Genomic DNA, 6,393 nt, shown 5'->3' with positions numbered 1-6,393 from the left:
GGGAGAGGGAGGGGGAAGAAATGGGGAGCTAATATCAGGGGCTCAAGTGGGAAGAGAATGCTTTGAAAATGATGATGGCAGCATATGTGTAAATTTACTTGACACTAGAGGAATATATAGATTGTGATAAGAGATGTAAGAGCCCCCAATAAAAGTATTTAAAAAATAAGTTTCTAAATTTGTTTTAGTGTTTGTACTAGTACTTTCCTTCAGCACATGTTTGTTTCTATACTAAAACATTCATTCAGTTCTACCTTCTACTCCTTGAACTGTCCAATCTCTCCCCTTCCTTTCACAACCAATCTTTAAATAATTGACAAAGCTTCTCCTTCTCCCAAACTTCAACCAAACACATTCTAGCAATGGATTTCAAAATTCCACATCAACTACTCTTAAAAATGCCATAAGTGTTCTGTATCTTATTAGCAGAACTCCATAGCACTGGGTTCTGCTACCATGCCTTGAAATGGTCTTCTTCTGGTCTCTTTAGCATTTCACTGTATTCATGGCTATCCTCCACTTCTAGGCCTCTAAATTATACTTTGGGCTCTCTTTTGGTCTCTGTAAATTATCTCACCCACAACCATGGCATGACTAGTCTCTACTTCAATCACCTCAGTTGCATGCCAATGCTGAAGAATAAATAGAAAAGACCAGAAAGAATTAAAGTCTTAAGTATGGTGTTGGTAAAGAATATTGATTATACCATGACTTGCCAAATCAATGAACAAAAGAAGTACAATCAGAATATTCCTTAGAAGGAAGGATGGTAAGACTTCATGCCACATACTTTGGACATGTTACAAGAAAGGACCAGTCATCCTTTGAGAAGGATATCATGCTTGGTTAAGTAAACGGTCAATGAAAAAGAGACACAATCAAAGAGACAGACTGACACAGTAACTAACAATGGGCTCAAACACAGCACTGGCTTGAAGATGGCACAAGACTGTGCTCTATGTTCCTCTATGTTCCTCCTACATGCCCAATCTCAGCAAACAGCGCCACTACACACTCATTGATGAAAGCCAGATGAAAGCTATCTCTCTCCCAACTGGGATTCCCTATTCCTCTCTCATGACCCTAAATAACCAACAAGATGATTGTCATCTTTTCTGACCTGATTTTAACCTCACTCCTGTTTCGCGCATCTTCACATCTGTTAAATTCACAGTGCAAGCTGAAATTATTTTAATGGTTCTTCCCCATCACCCTCTAGTATCAGTGGTTCTCAATCTGTAGGTCGTGACCCTTTTGGGGGTCGAACAATCCTTTCACAGGGGTCACCTAAGACCATCAGAAAACACAAATTTCCAAGGGTCTTAGGAACCGAGACTCCGCTTCTCTATCCATCTCCAGGGAGGTCCACCCACATGCAGATATGCCCACATAGGAGTACCTGGCATAAAGACCTATGCGACATCAGGCTTCAAGACAAAATTTAATTTATTTGTAATTAGAAATAAATAATTGTTTTGTGATTAATCACTATGCTTTACGTTCAATTTGTAACAATGAAAATACATCCTGCATATCAGATATTTACATGACAATTAATAACAGTAGCAAAATTAGTTATGAAGTAGCAATGAAAATACTTGTATGGGGGTCACCACAACATGAGGAACTGTATTAAAGGGTCGTGGCATTAGGAAGGTTGGAAACCACTGCTCTAGATTAAGGCCAGTGTATATGATTGCATGTACAAGCTCTCATCATCCACCTTCTGAATCTTTAGCCTCATATTCTAACTACCCTGAGTTTACATACTGCTCTAGTCCTATTGGTCAAGACCCACAGACACACCATTAGCATTACTCGCCTGTCTCCCTATCTTTACTATTCAATCTTGTTCTTCTCTCTTTAAAAAATATACTTGATATATACAGAACATTATTCACAAAATTACCATCCCAGTTTATCATATCATTTTATAATGTATCAACTTTTAAACAGCATATTCAAGATACGTATCAAATACATTTAATCCAAAACTACATATATTAGTAATAAAGCATAATGAGCAACCATAATTTTACCCCCTAATCAAAGAATGAGAACATTCACATATATATATTCCACTCTTATCCTACAATAGTAACAAACAATTCTACAATAGCATTTTATTGCATATGCATGGCTGGATAATATTTTGTTTTCATTTGGTATTGAGCTTAATAGAAATACACTCTCTATGATCTCCTAGAACTTGTTTTTCTAAATATTTTCCAACATTGACACTTATTCATGAGGTATAGCTGTTAATTCACTCATGTTTACTTTTTTATTTTTAACATTTTATTGGGGGATCTTACAGATATTATAACAATCCATAAATTATCTCAAGCGAACCTATACATATGTTGCCATCATCATTTTCAAAATATTATCATTCTACTTGAATAGTTTGATATCAGCTTTTTCTCCTTCTTCCCAGAACCTCATGTTCACTTTTAATGTTAAACGATTTTTAAAATATATATTTTTTGGTAATCGTTTTATTAGCTCATACAACTCTTATCACAATCCATACATACATCAACTGTGTAAAGCACATTTGTACATTCATTGCCCTCATCATTCTCAAAATATTTGCTCACCACCTAAGCTCCTGGCATCAGCTCATTTTTCTCCTCCCTTTCCCCCACCCCTCCCTCATGAACCCTTGATTATTTATAAATTATTTTGTCATATCTTGACCTGTCCAACATCTCCCTTCACCCACTTTTCTCTTGTCCATCCGCCAGGGAGGTCACATGTAGATCCTTGTAACCCTCTCTCTGCCCTCCCGGTATTGCCACTCACTCCACTGGTCCCTGTGTTTCCAATTCCTATGTGTACTAGTGTATATCCTCTGGTCTAGCCAGATTTGTAAGGTAGAATTGGGATCATGATGCAAATTAATTCTTGTCTAAGGAGATGCAAGTTTAGTTCTGTCCAGTGGAAAAGTAGTCAACTGCTCTCCTTGGTCCTTCATCCATTTGCACATTTATTTCGGTATTGCTGATCTATACATGTGTCTCTTCTTCAACTTCTTTTGAACTCACTTGATCATCTTCATGGTTCCCTCATAGATTGATTACAATGAAATCTTTAACATACAACTTATGTTCATTTTTTAATCTTCATGAGACATGATTCCACCTTATTCTTAAAGTTATCTTTTATTCACAAGATGAAAAAACAATGGGCACTTTATGAATGTAGGAGAGGGCACAGAGAGGCAGAGGAAGAAACAGAAAAAAAGATAAAGTTGTTATCTCATAAGGAGAATAGTGGTTAGGAATCAATTATTCTGAGGAAGTCAATTAGATGCTACAGTATGTGAATAACAACACACACACACACACACACACACACACCTAGCACAACTCCAGTTCACTCCTTTCAGAGCCTCTCCTAACACTGCCTCTTCATACACACACCTTAGGTGTGCAAGAACCCCTCGGTATGGTGTAGGGAGAAGCTAAGGCCTGTTTAACCTTTGGGACTATAGAATGCCTCTGTTGACACCAGAGTCCTTGTTCCTGTCATGTTGACTCTTGAACAATACACTTTAGAATGGATATATCTAATTTATTTGTCCATTCTCTAGTAACCTATTTTTGTTTTTTGAGTTCTTAACTGTTAGTGAATATTATTATGAGCATTTTCTAGAAATATATTTTTATTACTAATATATATAGCAAATGATACATCAAATCAACAATTTCTACAGGTGTAATTCAGGGCACTGACTTTGAATTGTGCAGCCATTTTCACCCTCCTTTTCTGAGTTGTTTATCATGAACATAACTCACCACCTTCTAAGCTCAGTATTTCCAGTTACTGTTGTCAACTTGATTTCCTATAGAGATTAAAAGAGCTCAATGCTTAAAGAAGATATTCTTTACTAGTTAAGCTAAAGTATTGTTTGGGTTTTAGATGACTTCAGGAGATAAGGCTGAAAGATAACATCAGGACCATAGTTTCAAGGGTTCATACAAGGTCCATGGCTCCAGAAAAATCTGGATTCCTTGAGTTTTGAAATTCTATTCTGCACTTCCCTCTTTTGATCAAAGATTCTTCTAAAGAATCTTTGATCAAAATGTTCAGTAATGGTATTCAGACACCATGGATTCTGATCTCATAGCAAAAGAAACAATTATTTGTGGAGGCAATTTTCTTCTCTGGCTTTCTTAGTTGCACCAAAAGAACAGAGACCATTGTTGAATTGTGAGTGGCCACGTGTAAACCTTAATGACCTCAGAAAGTAGAACAGAAGCACTAATATAATGTCAATTAACTGGATGTCCTATGAAACTATGACTCTAAAACTCCAAACCCCAAAATAAAAACCCTTAAGTTGTTTGGCTCTGCATAAGCAGTCTTAAGAGTTTTTCTGCTATTTCTTCCATGTCACCACCATTTCTGCGAATATATCTATCTCACAACCTCTGCCAATTCCCTTTTTCCCAGTTACATTGTGTTGAAAACAATTACTTTAATAATTTTGCAGCCCTACCCTTTATCAAAGTGGTTTTCCCCATAACTATAACACAAAATTCACACATAACCCCAGCTGCGTATGTACAGGAGTTTCTGTTGGATATATACCTACAGGTAATATGCTAGAGAAATGTTTAACTTGGTGAGGTATATTTGTTATTAGAACAGTGTTGCCTACTTACACACCCCCAACAATGTATTAACTCTCATCTGTTAAAAGTTAGGTTTTTGTGTGTCAGTATGGCATCTGTAAGAAGATATGGGTGGAAGTTAGCTTGTTAATCAGGTCACAGCCTGATCACCTCACTTAAGGGTACAACTGAAATATATGGCTCTCTGGAGGTGCCCTTCCTACCCCTTTGTGGTTGGACCAGCATGCTGCCTAAGCAAACTGGCCTGCCTCATCATGTATGCTGTGCTACCTGTGGGCCGTTCAGTGCTCTGGGCCACCTTGCTAGAATGTGTCCTGTGCCTTGCTATTCCATGCTGTGCTACTGCTCCACCTTGCCTTTGTCTGTTGCTTGTGGGTTCAGTCTGTTCACCTGCCACTATTCCATATGCTACACCTCCAGCTAGCCACCTTGCTACCCTTTGAGGCTCCACCGTGACCTGCTTTGCTATGCTGGGCCACTGGCCTCTGCTATACCTTGCCATTTCATCTTTCTACTGTTTGTTTCCTTGGTCTTGGGCTAGTGGCTGCATGAGTGAGAAAGACCTTCAGTATATTAACTGACCCATAAAAGTAAGTTGGACTGAGCTCTCTGCGCTGCTGTGGATACTACTTTGTTATATTCCTTTTTGCTATACAAAGAAATTTAAAAAATATACATGTCTTGGTTTGACTTGAGAACCTTGCCTAATATACACCTTCAGCATCTGGTACTGTCAGACTCAATTTGTTGGGTATAAAGTAGAATTCTATGTGGTCTTTAATTTATACTCCCCTGATTATCACTGCTATGATGCATTTTAAATTTGTTTATAAGCTCTGTGCATTTCTTCTAAAAAATGTCTTTCCAAGTCCTTTCGATTTTTTAAAAGAAATTATTTATCTATATTACTAATCCTTTGTTAATTATTTATATTACAAATACCTCAAGTTGTGATTCTCCTTTCACTTAAATTGCTTACTTTGCCTAACAGGCCTTTAATTAAATATAGTTGATTTAATCATCTTTTATAGTTAGCGCTTTGTGTCTAAATATTTTTTTCTTATTCTAAGGCATTCTTCATACAAACATTTAAAAAAATTGCATGTTGTATTTAAGCCCTTGATATATTTGAAATTGATTGTTGTGAGTTGTGAGGCAGAAATCAAATTCTCTCCTCACTCCATAATATGGATAAACCACTTGCTTTAAAAATACTTGTTAAGTCCTTCCTTTCCCCACTGACTCCCATGTCCCCACTTCTGTCATATCTAAAGGTCAACATACACATGGGTTGGTTTTGAATGCCTACCTCACTACATATGACACTATCCTTAAAAACAAAAACAAAAAACCAACCCAGTTTCTTTCCCCCCGCCCCGTTTAAAAAAAATATTTTATTGGGGGCTCGTACAACACTTATCACAATCCATACATACATCCATTGTGTCAAGCACTTTTGTACATTTGTTGCCATCATCGTCAAAACATTTGCTTTCGACTTGAGCCCTTGGTATCATCTCCTCATTTTCCCCCTCCCTCCCCAACTTCACACAAACCTTTGATAATTTATAAATTATTATTTTGTCATGTCTTACACTGTCAACATCTCCCTTCACTTTTCTGTTGTTCATCTCCAAGAAAGGGGGTTATATGTAGATCCTAATACTCGGTTCCCCCTTTCTCCACCACCTGGTATCACTACTTCCATTACAAAGACCAAAGCAACAAAGCCCACATGGAAGAAGCACACCAG

The sequence above is a fragment of the Echinops telfairi genome, unplaced genomic scaffold (assembly GCF_000313985.2).
Source record: "Echinops telfairi isolate 266 unplaced genomic scaffold, ASM31398v2 ScPeMD7_3509;HRSCAF=4178, whole genome shotgun sequence".
In the NCBI taxonomy this organism is placed as follows: Eukaryota; Metazoa; Chordata; class Mammalia; order Afrosoricida; family Tenrecidae; genus Echinops; species Echinops telfairi.
This window is presented reverse-complemented; position numbering follows the sequence as displayed.